Source organism: Panthera leo, chromosome B4, assembly GCF_018350215.1.
Source record: "Panthera leo isolate Ple1 chromosome B4, P.leo_Ple1_pat1.1, whole genome shotgun sequence".
NCBI lineage: Eukaryota > Metazoa > Chordata > Mammalia > Carnivora > Felidae > Panthera > Panthera leo.
The window spans coordinates 118,205,498-118,218,596 of record NC_056685.1 but is presented as its reverse complement, the minus strand read 5'-3'; the positions used below and the strand labels follow the sequence as shown (position 1 = coordinate 118,218,596).

The 13,099-nt window shown below is 39.1% G+C and overlaps 1 long non-coding RNA gene across 10 annotated transcripts in view; it reads left to right on the top strand.

Annotated features, from left to right (window-relative positions):
* LOC122223715 overlaps positions 1-13,099 on the top strand; it is a 102,089-nt gene that overhangs the window by 45,178 nt on the left and 43,812 nt on the right. For 4 of the 10 annotated variants that reach the window (XR_006204419.1, XR_006204421.1, XR_006204420.1 and 1 more), the window contains 2 exons: positions 262-327; positions 11,372-11,549. This is a non-coding gene — a long non-coding RNA (uncharacterized LOC122223715). Of the gene's footprint in view, positions 1-261; positions 328-3,340; positions 3,475-4,350; positions 4,448-11,371; positions 11,550-13,099 lie in introns of all 10 variants that reach the window. The other 6 variants (XR_006204422.1, XR_006204428.1, XR_006204424.1 and 3 more) reach the window with 4 other exon arrangements.

The window sequence follows — 13,099 nt, the reverse complement described above, 5'->3', positions numbered from 1 at the left end:
CTGTGTCTCCATCTTTTGTCCTTATCTTTCCTTTGCCTGGAATGCTGTTCCATGTCTTCTCCTTGTGGTAAATTCAGACTCATTTTCAAGGCCAGTACGTAGGTCACTGCCTGTAGAAAGCTTTCTTTCATTATTCTATTCTCCCTTTGGAAGATATTCTGCTTCTTGTGGCTTTCCCTCTTGACAGTCAAACATGTTCATTTACCATGCAGGATTTGAATTCATTGCGTTCTTATTATTTCTTTTACGTTTTATTTGCAGAACTCGTCCCAGCATCATCCTCAGTGGACACTCAAGGGAAGTATGCTGAATGGACATCTGAGCTAGGTGAGGTTGACTTGGAAGTGGAATGGGAAGTAGGTGCCAGATGTGAATCTCTCAGCCATTTTTTCCCCCTTATTTGACAAATACTGTTAGGACCTGTTTTCATTCAATAAAATTCATTGGCCTATAGCTTAGTGGTAGCATGTCATTTTACATCCAGATAAATTATTCATTAGAAGTAACAGATCTCTTTACTCTCCTCACCCCTCAGCATGCATTTGCTACACATATCTATCTGCCCTCTCCCCATTGCAGTCTTCCCCACTTTATTAAATAGCACCCCTACCCCCCGCCCCCCACTCAATTGTATAAGCCAGAAAGATGGAAATCTTCCTTGATTGTGTTTCCTTCTCTTTGTCTCCTCCTCCCATATCCAATCTGTCAGCACAAACTCTTGATTCGATCTTCATGTCTCTCTCTCCTTCTTGCCATTTCCACAGCCACCACTGTGACCACCCACCAGTATCTCTTGCTTGGATTACAGCTGTAGCTTCTTAGTTGGACTTCCCATATCTGTTCACAGAGTAGCCAGATAGACATAGCAACATAAATTGGAGAATTTTACCCCTTTGGTGAAGCATTTTAATGGCTTCCCACTGTCCTTTGAATGAAATTGAAATTCCTGAGCATGGCCTAAGAGGCCCTGAGAGGTCAAGCTCCCAACTGTCTCCCAGCTCCTGTCAGGCATCTCTCCCCATCACATGCCAGTCTCCTTCACACAGAGTTTCTTTCTTCACTTCAGAGCTCTGCAGACTTCTCTGATTGGAACCATGTTTTTGCTACTCTTGGAGGATTGATTCCTTCCTGAATGTAGGGGTCAATTTTTATGTTACTTCCCCCAGAAAAGTTTTCCCTGACCCTCATTAAGTAAGATCCCCTCTTATTCTCTTTTCACAATGTAGGTTGTGTCCTATATAGTCCTCACAGAATTTTTCATGAGTTCAGTTATTGGTGTGTTTGTTCAACTATTGTCTACTCTCCCAGTGGGCTTTAAGCAACACAAGGGCAGAGATCATCACCAACATGGTGCCTGATAGAGACTATATGGTCTGTAAAATACATATTGAATGAGTGGATAAGTGGGTGAGTATTCAGACTCCTCTTACCATTCGTTGGCTGTCATAACCTTCCTCGTGCTTTAAGACTTACCTCAACAATGCCAGCTCTGCATAAAGTCTTCTTCAATTCCCCTACTCAAACCCTTACTTTGAGCTCCTATGCTATTTGTTTAAGGCTTTGATATTGTGAAGCAATATATGAAGTAGTTGAGAGAACAGGTTTTAGAGTAAGTAAGAATCTAACATTTGTCACCTTTGTGATCTACTTGGGTGAGTAACTAAAACTCCCTGACTTTTAATTTCACTACACCAGAGAAACTATTTTCAACCTCATTTGTGTAAGGTGGTTGACACAGAGAAGGAGACTTAATGATGATTGATAGCCAGTAATATATTGGTTCATAATCTTCTATATATTTTTACATAAGTGTTTTGAAAGTAAGAAATAGTGATCCCTAAATGACATGACTGAAGACATTTCGTGGCTCTGGACCAGGTCAAAAGCAGCTATTGATATCGGAGACGATTCCAGGTTTTGGAGTCATAAAAACCTGGTTTTAATCCCTAGATCTACCACTTATTGGCTGTGACCTCGTATATATTTCTTATCCTTTTGAAGTTTCAGTTTCCTGATATGATTGAAATGATACTTTCTCAACAGGGGTGTTGTTCATACTATCTCAACAGGAGTATATTAAATACAACTTATGCAAAGAGGGAACAATGTATAATCAGAGCTATATAAAACACCTTTAATACTGATCTATTTCATTCAACCAGGATAGAAACTTGGTCAAACTCAACGTGATCAAATCTGACATGACTAACAATGCCAGTAGATCTCCTGTCAATTTCTTAAAGCAGCCAAACATACCAGAGTCTGAAAAATACTTTTCTCAAATTGATGAATACAATGCAAAGGTCTGGGCATTTCTCCAATGCCTGCCCATTCATCCTAGGTAGTGGCTTCCAACCACTCTTGCAACAGCTATGGATTCAAGGTGAACTCTGACTGGGACTGGATTAACACTAAAAGATGCTCTGTTACAAAGATTTCTGATAGCTAGTAGGTTCATCTTTTTGAAGAGATATCTGAGAAATCTGGAGGCAGATAAAGCCTTCTTTAAAAGAGAACAATAAACATCTGACCCCTCTAGGAAATGGGTATTCAGACATTTCTAATGTTCAACTATTGAAAAAGATATGTAAAAAAGTATTTTAAAAAATTGAAAAGAACATTTCCAAAGGAGATGACATGGGGTTGTGTAGTGGGTTGGATAGTATCCCCCTAAAAGTTATGTCTATCTGGAAGCTGTAAATGGGCCTTATTTGGAAATAGCTCTGAATAATTTAATCAATGTGCAAGCAGGTGTAATCAACTTAAGATGAGGTCATACCGAATTAGGGTCGTTACTATATCTAATAAGACTGGTGTCTTTATCAGAAGAGGGGAATTTGGACACAGACACACAGACATAAAGGGAAGATGATTTTATGAGAATGGAGGCAGAAATTGGAGTGAAGTTTCCACACACCACGGAATGCCAAGGATTACAGCAGTCACTATAAACTACAAGAGAAGTCTTCCCTCGAGTCTTCAGAGGAAGTATGATCCTGCTGGCACCTTGATTTCAGACATGTAACTGACATGACTAACAATGCCAGTAGATCTCCTGTCAATTTCTTAAAGCAGCCAAACATACCAGAGTCTGAAAAATACTTTTCTCAAATTGGTGAATACAATGCAAAGGTCTGGGCAAAGTATTTTTTAAAATACTTTTTTACATATCTTTCTCAATAGTTGAACATTAGAAATGTCTGAATACCCATTTCCTAGAGGGGTCAGATGTTTATTGTTGTCTTTTAAAGAAGGCTTTATCTGCCTCACAGTTCCTTCAGAACTGTGAGAGGATAAATTTGTTGTTTTAAACCACTCTGTTTGTGCTGATTTGTTACAGAAGCCCTAGGAAACTAACACAGGCTGAAATCTTGAGTACCAGATCATGAGCTCTGCCAGATATGAGCCCCATCTATTCCCTTGAGCCTCTCCAGGCCTCAGTTTTCCTATTTGAAAAAGACTGTGACACCAAAGGTAGGAAAAAACAGTACAAGAAAAGAAAATTACAGACCAGTTTCCCTGATGAACATAGATGCAAAACTCCTCAACAAAATACATGCAAATTGAATTCAACAGCATATTAAAAGGATCACTATGATCCTATGATCACTTGATCACTATGATCAAGTGGGATTCATCCCTAGGATGCAAGAATGGTTCGTTTGCAACAACACAAATGGATATTGAAGGTGTTCTAAGTGAAATAAGTCAGTTACAGAAGGACAAATACTGCGTGATTCTAGTTATATGAGGTATCTTTAAGAGTCAAAAAGATAGAAACAGAAAATAAAATGGTGGCTGCCAGAGGATGGAGGTATGGTGGAATGGGGAGTTGTTCATTGGGTATAAAGTTACAATTACACAGTGAGTAGGTTGAGAAATCTGCTGTGCAACATAATGTCTATACTTAACAGTATGATGTTGTGCACTTAAAAATTGTTAAGAGGGTAGACCTTCAGTTAAGTGTTCTTATACAAAGACAGAACAAAACAAGAGCAAAGGGACACAAGGGAACTTTTGGAGGTGAGAGATACGTCTATTGTATTGATTGTGGTGGTGATGTCATGAGTGTATGGAGTATGCATACATCCAAACTCATCAAATTGTATACATGAAATATGAGCAGTTTCTTTTTTGTGTATTAATTATTCCTCAATAAAGCTGTAAAAAATTGTTGGTGAATTATACAAATATAATGAAAAATCTTTGACATATGCAAAAAAAGGAAAGAAAGAAAAGGAAAGAAAGGAAGAAAGAAAGAAAGAAAGAAAGGAAGAAAGAAAGAATAAACGGTGTGTATGGAATACGTCTTTTGCCCTGTTTCATATTTTGCCTACCATCTTACTCTAGATGGAAGTGCCTCAGCTGCCCCACGCATAGCTTACATTTTGGTCCAGAGCTTCTCCGCTACAGCCACATGAGGCCTCACAGGACTCACTACTCGTAGGTATTGTAGCCGTGGAAGTGTTACGATGCCAACACCCTACAGAAGAGCTCTTGACCAAAAGGGATAGAATCCAGGCGGGAAATATTTCCCTTCTCAGAGTCTAAGACAGATAATTCTAGGGTGTTTTCTGTGTAGCTCCTCAGAGCTTTCCTCACCTGTTAGAACCCCAGTTGCCCACAGAGTCAATCATCCGGACAACACAACCCTGGGTTTCACTCCCCCTAATCTTCACTCTTTTTCCTTGGTGTGCTTCCCAATTTAAACTGCCTGCACACAAGCCATTATCGTATGTTCTGCTTTTTGGAGAACCTAGACTAAGACACTGTGAGAATCATGGCATTGACCTCACAGGTTTGTTTCAAAGATGAACGTTTAAATGTATGTAAAATGCTTGGTCTAGTGCCTGCCCATAGAAAGCACTCAGTAAATGTTAGCCATTTTCCCCATATGAGATGGAATGTTCTGGAAGATGAATTTGAAATGTGCTATCATCAATCTCTCTTTCTAAGTGTTGAGTGGATGCATAACAGTAAAAGTCGTTTGTGGTTTTCAGCTTCAGCTTCCATCTTCATTAACACAAGTGGGGCTGTAATGGTAGAAAACAAGATATCAAATTTCACTCCCCCTTATGACACCCACTTGAAGCTCTGAACCCAAGAACTAAAAGCAAAATAAAACTATTTACCAGCCAGAGGGAAAGGAGAATAACAGCATGTGGCTTGTAAACTTAACAAATGTAATCACAGTAATTGAGCAGCCCAGGAAATAATTTGGCCAGCATAATTATATTACAAATTACATATTGCACAATTAAACAATTGCATTTTGGCCACAAATGGAACTCCAAATATACAATTTATGGTGAAGTGGAGAGGTAATTTAAAATGATAAAAGAATAGCAGGGCCCAGAAATGCATTTACATTTATATCCATATTGGAAGGAATATACCAGGCAAAGTAATAAGGAAAAGGGCCAGTGTTTTCAACAGAAAAAAAAACAAAAACAAAACAAAAATGAGTTGAATGAATTTTGCCAAGTACTACGTAGATGCTTTACCACTATTTGACTTTCTAACATATGTAAAACCCAAAAGTCCAGTGCTTTTTTTTTTTACTAAGGAGAAATTCATGTGTCAGAAGTTCTTAATTTGGGCTATTAAACTGGATTACTAAAGTCCTTAATTTAGTAGGAAATTCCAATACTCAACTATCAAAAACATATTGAGAGAGTTATATCTTATTTTTTCTTGTCAAATACATTCCTGAAATATGCTGTTTAGAATATGCACAAAAAATTACATTGTCTTTCTCACTCTGCGGTTCACACTTCTTGGGGAATTTGGTTATTTGGTCTGACCCTCGTCAAACATTGACTATAGACTTTCCACCTTCCAGGTTCTATTCTAGGGGGTACAGTGGGGAACTTAGTAGACATAATTCTCTCTTGAAAAGTGTGTTAGATGAGAACAAACAAACTTTAAACAAATTATTACAAATAATTGATTAAATAATTACAAATGTGTAAAAAATTGAGAAGGGTGCAGGGTACCCTACATGCACATAGCAGGGGGTTCTAACAAAGCCTGATGGGGAAATGGAGTAGATCGGGCAGAGGAAACCTGAGGATCTATATTTACATTAAGACGTGAGAATGCCCAAGAAATATAGGACTCACTACTTATTTTATAATTAGTAATGGGTAAGGAAGCCTTTCTGGAATTTTTTGACTGGGGGTCCAAAATTCCAACTCCTGCCATCTAAAGGCAAAAGGGATTGGAGAAAACATTCCTCTGTCAAAAAAGAATCATAAAAAAAAGCAACGTCAGTAATTTGGGGATGAGTTCTATAATACTTGGTTTGTATCCTGCAGGACTGGTGATTTAATATTTCCATTGGATTTTTGATAAATGCGAAAGCATCCAGACTCTCTTTGCTTAGTATCTGGAGCTTAAGGGCTGGATATCACCAGGGTTTTTTGAAAATTGACGAAACAATACTCATGTGGTCACCATTTATTGAGTGCTTTACTGTGAGCCAGAGTCTCTGTTGAGAGCTTTGCCCTACTCAGTCTTCACAGCAGGTGACTGTGGTGGGCTCTACTCGTCTTACCTTATTGTGCACATGGGACAATTGGGGTACATATGATAAATAAATGGTTTCAGGACCTCAGATACTGAGTGGCACATCTGGGATTGAAGCCAGTGTCTCTCTGACCCAAATGTCCACTCTATAGCATTTGCTATCAAGCCTTTCACCTGTTTAAAAGAAAAAGGAAAGGAAATAAGAGCAAGTACCTCATCAGGCACTTGCCTCTGCCTTCCCCTCTACCCACCCCAACCAGGCCAAGGTTGTAGTTCACTATTGTCTAAGTCTGGTTTTCAAGGTGTGGTCCTCATTGTCAATATCATCTGGAAATCTGATAGGAATGGTTGAGCTACTAAATCTGAAACTCTTGGGGTATGACCCAACAATCTAGGTTTTATAAGCCTAGGGGAGTGTAACGCCAGTTAAAACCTGGGAACTGGTGGTATAGACAAATGTGAAAGGCTGTGAAGGTCCTTATGTTTGTTTGGGGTCTGACAATCTCAGATGACAAGGTGCATCTCATTCTTTTCCTTATGCCGGGACAGCCAAAATCAGATGACCTCATTAAGAAACTTCCCTGGCCCACTCAAAAGTCCTGGCTTTGTTTGTATTTGAGCGTGTATACCTTAATTGGAAAATGTGGGAGACTGAAATTAGAATGTGAAAACCTGATTGTATCCTGGGAGATGTAGATTTTCCAGGTGAACTTAATGAAGAAACTTTTTCCCCAAGATAGAGCGGGAGCGACACCACAGGGAGGAAGTAACTAATAAAAACAAAGGAAATCAAAAACCCCAGGGAAAAAGAAAATATTAGATAGGTGGAATTAGATCTATCTCATTAAAAGGAAAATGAAATTGGGACGCCTAGGTGGCTCAGTTGGTTTAGCCTCTGACTTCGGCTCAGGCCATGATCTCACAGTTTATGGGTTTGAGCCCCACATTGGGCTCTGTGCTGACAGCTTGGAACTTGGAGCCTGCTTCAGATTCTGCGTCTCCCTCTCTCTCTGATCCTCCCCTGCTTGTACTCTGTCTCTCTCTCAAAAGTAAATAAACATTAAAAAATTTAAAAAAAAGAAAGGAAAATGACATTGGTGTGAGACGGGAAGCTACTGGTCAAGTGAAATGACCTGAGTTATGTTTTTTAGGTTAGTTTTTTTCTCTTCAGGTAAAAACTGCCCTGACGCTTACCTTTAAATGACATACAGGTCATATTAAAGAGAAAGAATGGCCTAAGGATAGGTTCTGTGGGTCACCTATCCTGACACAGGGAAGGTAGTAATCAAGTAAATTTGGAACTTGATGCATACCCTCTCTTCATCTCGGGGGTTTTGGTGTACATTAAGCATTCTCTCAGCAGATAACCTCTGCTTCAATAAGTGTTTCTCAATATTATTTGATCTTAGAACAATTTATAACAGTATCTATTAACAGCCTGAGAACTCACTGATCTAAAGTCTTCAAGTACCAAATGATCCATTGAGGCCAGTGGGGCCAAGTTTGTGACAATCTTTAGTATTCAACTCATAAATTGATCGTCGTGATTGGTGCTGTTCTGGCTTATTATGTATAGAATAGACAGTGGGCTTCAGGTGTGGTAAATGAAATATGAATTGGGTTTCCTAGGCAAAAGCACTGAGATGGATATTGAGGAAATGATGCGACTAGAAGTTTTTCTTAACACTTTCATGCTGGGTTGAAAGTCCATCTGCTAGACACCCCTGCTGGATGAAATTCTCATAGGTGGTTTGCTGGTCCACGTTGGAAAATATTTCATGATAGATACCTTTCTCTGCATTTTCTCTTTTGCTATGTCCAATTTGGAGATGGAGGTAATAAGACCCAGGCTTGACTAACGAGCTTTGGGGAAAACTATGTTCCTGGAGGCAGCAAACAGGACTAGGAGAATAGTAAACTTGGTCCCAGCCTCTTGGTTCTCGGCAATGAGGTTTTCAATCATAACCTGCATCCTGCTCATTTGCTGAGTCAACTTTGCTAAAGGGCTTAATCTGGTGTGAGATACTCCATGGCCACATCCCTGCTAATCTCTTCAGACTTACTTCTCACAACTCACCACCTCCCATGACACCTAACTTCTTCAATCCCTCAAATATACCATGTTCTCCTTCTCTTTCCCCTGGCCTTATTCCTTCAGCTGCAAACCCTCTCACTTCCTAGCTAACCCCCAGTCCTCTTTCTTTCCCATTTTTATTGAGATGGTAGTTGATAGTCAGCACAATACTTTGACTTACATGTATTGTGAAGTGATTACCACAATAAGGTTAGTTAACCTCCATCACCTTGTAAGATACAATTTTAAAGAAAGAAAAAAAGCGTATTCTCCTTATAGATGAGAATTCCTAGGATTTGCTGTTTTAACAACTTTCATATATATCATACAGCAGCCTCATCCTCTTTCACATCTCAGTTTAGATATCACTTCCCCTAGGAAGTCTTTTATATTTGTTGGGGTTTTTTTTTGGTTGCAAGTGGTAGAAGCCAAATCTGTCTTTAAGCAGGAAAGGTTATTACATGGCTCATAAAATGTTGGAGCATTGGCTTGACTTTGGAACCTGAATGGACTGGAAGTGCACCTGCCGCCAGCATTGATGCTAAATCTGATTCAAGAACCCGACTTTCCAACCAGCGTACCTGCTAAGGCTTGGGTGCCTTGAAGGCCAAATGGTTCCACTGGGGGCCTTTGTATTCATCTTTCTCGTATATAAATCAAAATCTCTCAGAGATGAGTCTGATCAGTGTAGCCCAGGGAACACACCTGTGCCCCAGTTACAAAAGAGGCTGGGGTGGCAAGTTTTCTGGTTCCTGTCTTAGGGAAAAGGGATGCATAGGGCTGAAAATTTCCCAAGGATTAAAAAAGGGATCAGAGATGCAGGGCTAACAGCCAACATGACAAATGTTCACCACCTATTTACTGATTTTGTAACTCTGGGTTAGGTGCCCTTCAAAGCACTACACATCCCCATCTTGGCATCTTACTCCCAGTTCCATGTTGTAACCAGCTCTTTATTATTTTATAACTTTCCCCAGACTGTCTGTGAGAGAAAGGACTGCTCGTTGTCATCTTCTTTTTATTCACAGTTAAATTCCCAGTCCCTAGCTTCTATTGCTCTGCACATAGTAAGTGCTCAATAAAGATCTGTTGAGAGAATACATTTGGCTCAAGTAGTCTGGACTTCCTAAAGCTGGCATCCAAGGAACTTTCATCTTATAGCTGCTGTATTTTTTCCCTTTGTGATTTAAGCCCAACCTTGCTTCTCATTTTTCTCAGCTTTATTGAGACATAATTGACAGATAACATTGTGTAAGGTTAAAGTGTACAGCATGGTGATTTCGTATACGTATGTATTGTGAAATGATAACCACAGTGAGGTTAGTTAACACATTCATTACCTCATGTAGTTACCTTTTTTCCCCAGTGGTGAGAACATTTAAAATCTACTCTCTTAGCAAATTCCAAATATACAACACGATATTGCTAACTATAGTCAGCATGCTATCCATTAGAACCCCAGAACTTATTTGTCTTACAACTGGAAGTTTGTACTCTTTGATCAACAACTCCTCATTTTCCCTGGCTCTCAGCCCTTGGTAACCACCATTCTACTCTCTGTTTCTATAAGTTAGATTTCTGTAAGTAGATTCCACATATAAGTGAGACCATGCAGTATTTTTCTTATTCTGTCTGACTTATTTCACTTAGCACAGTGCCCTCAGAAGTCATTCATGTTGTTGCAAATGTCAGTATTTCTTTGCTTTTAATGGCTGAATTTTATTCCATTGCATATTTATATATACCACATATACATTCATCTAACATCAGACACTTAGGTTATTTCCATGTCTTGGCTATTATGAATAATGCTGTAATGGGAGAACTATTTCTTTGAGATAGTGTTTTTGTTTTCTTCACATATATACCCAGAAGTGGAATTGCTGAACCAGCCTTACTTTTTAGCTTGTTCCCAATTCTATCATTAGATCAAGGAAAATTACCCTGAGCGCCAACCTTTTTGCTGAACTGGAAATCTATAAGCTTTTGCCAGCTTTTTATTACTTCAAACTCTTCTCTTGTACCCTCAACCTTTGAATGGAATTTCATTCCCAACCAGGAGGATGACTCAGGAGCAAGGCATTCCCACCTGCTTAACTCCCACATTGTTCTAGACTGCTTCTCTTGTATATGTCATTCCAGTGCTGTTTTGCCTTTCACATTTGGATAGGCCTGAAAGTTGAGTTTACTCCATTAGTTCTAGGACTCCCAGTTCCAATTTTCTACTAGCCCAGCACAGAGGGCCTAGCGTTCCTTAGAGTCAAGCCCAAAAGAGGGTGGATGGGTGGAAGAATACAACATCCCATTTGGCCTATTTGTATTTGAATTAGGGTGGAATAGCCCAGTGAAAATGCCAAGTGGGCATATACTGCTCTTGAGCTCACAGATGAAGCCATAGCCAGAGCTGAGAATTTCAGAATTATCAGAAAAGCAGAGTGGCTAGAGTATGAAAGAATCCAAAGAGCTAATGTAGAATGGGAAGAGAGGCAAAGACCAAATTCTCAGTCTGTTTGCAAGACAGGGGGAAGAGCCTGTTCAGATGAAGAAATCAAGAGCATGAAATATGGAAGAAATAAATGATTAAGTTTGTGGGGAGATAGGAGAGATTAGGTAAAGAATACAACCGAAGGGATTTTCTTAGAAAGAAGGGTGGAAATATCCTTGAAATGAAAGGAAAATAAGCAAGGAGTGAAGGTCCAGAGATATAATGAAGTGAGGGTGGGAGGGGTCCTAAAGGAGTAGCATGGCTGAAAGCTTTTATTCTTTCAGATCTGCTGAGAGTTGTGTGACTGAGATGTCCTTAAGGCCTTGAAAAGAATGGAGACGGTCTGAAAGAGCTGCTATAAGGAATGGGAAGGGGCTGTTTAGGGATGCAGTAAAGTATCCGGATCTAACAGAAGTGGAATGATGTGAGTTTTAGTGGCTGCCATCACTACTTTTCTTTGAGGTAATAGCAAATTATTCAAATTAAAATCCTCCTGAAATTCATAATATTTTAAGTTGTGGTTATAGTTTAAAGATAGCAAAAAATGAAATATACTTAATAAGATCTCAAATTAATTTCCAGTGACCCAGATTCCAAGTTTTCTTGAGAAAGGTTAAGTGTGATACATCTCAAAACAATAAGGCTGGAAATAGAACTAGTACTTATTGAATATCTCTGGCATACCAGACCCCGGGGTGAGAGACTAAGAGAAAAATTACCAGGTGTACTCACAACTGCAAAGAAAACACCCCCCCACCCCACCCCCAGCCATTCTCGGAACCAGCCAGGGCGTGCCCGGTTGTGGTCTGACCTAAAGGTGGGAACCAATCAAGTCCTGCTGAGTGGTTTGAAAAAAAGGCGGGAACCAATCAAGTTCTGCTGAGTGTTCAAATTTAAATGTCAACCAATAACAGCTCTGTAACCATGACAAATCCCTAACTTGTTTGTGCCTGTCTATAAAAGAAGCCGTAAGATCCTCGCTCGGGACCTCTTAGCGTTACCGGTAACGAGTGCACGGAGGTCCGGGTTCGAACCTGTAATAAACGTCCCTTGCCGCTTGGCTTTGACTCTGGACTCTGGTGGTTTGTTCTTGGGGGTCTTTCGAATTTGGGCATATCAGGGGTAGGCGCTTTATATGTGTTGTCTTGTTGAACTTTCACAGCATCCTTTAGAGGAAGCAACTAATACCTCCATTATGACGTGCAGAAAATGAAATATAAAAGGGCATTCTAGTCCAGGCCACTCATCTAGCAAGTGGAAGAGAGAGGATTTGAACCTAAGTCTTGGAATGCCAAAGCCTGGACTCTTTTCACTTCTTCATGTTGTGAAATGATTATTAGGTCTCACTGAAGAATCACTTTTCTTTCATTATATCCATATTGCCTTCTAGGTAATCCCTGATTTTGTGAAACAAAGAAAAGTTTGATAGAATACATGGTTTAATCTGCTATTCCTCAGAGTCCAAGCATAATAGACAGTAGAGGAAAAGATAGATGAAGGAGAATTTTAGAATAATTTCCAGAGATGCCATTGGGAAATTCTTACTTTCTTCTTAAGTATGCCAGAAGATTTCAAGCCTCGAAGTGGATTCTAAATGAGAAATGAGAAAGATAAAGCTAGAAAAAGAGGCTTCAACTAGAATCATATTTAGTCTATTTGATATTTCTGGATCCTGTATTGGTCTCATCTAGATTGCTTTCTCACATTACTTAGTTTCTCCCTAGCAAACCAAAAGTAAAACCTGGAGTAGAAATGAACTCTTCATAAAACTAATGTCAAATTAGTAGAGTTACTAAAGTTAAAAGCAAATGTGATCATAAAATCCAAAGGAATGTAGCAAAATTACTGGATAAAAGATTAAAATATAAAAATCAATTACATTTTTATAGTAGAGCACATAAAAACATTAAAATAATCTAAAAATTATTATTTACATTAGGTGTTAAAAGTATCAAACACTTAAGAATGCATTTACCAAAAGAAATGTAAAACTTCTACACTGAAAACTTTAA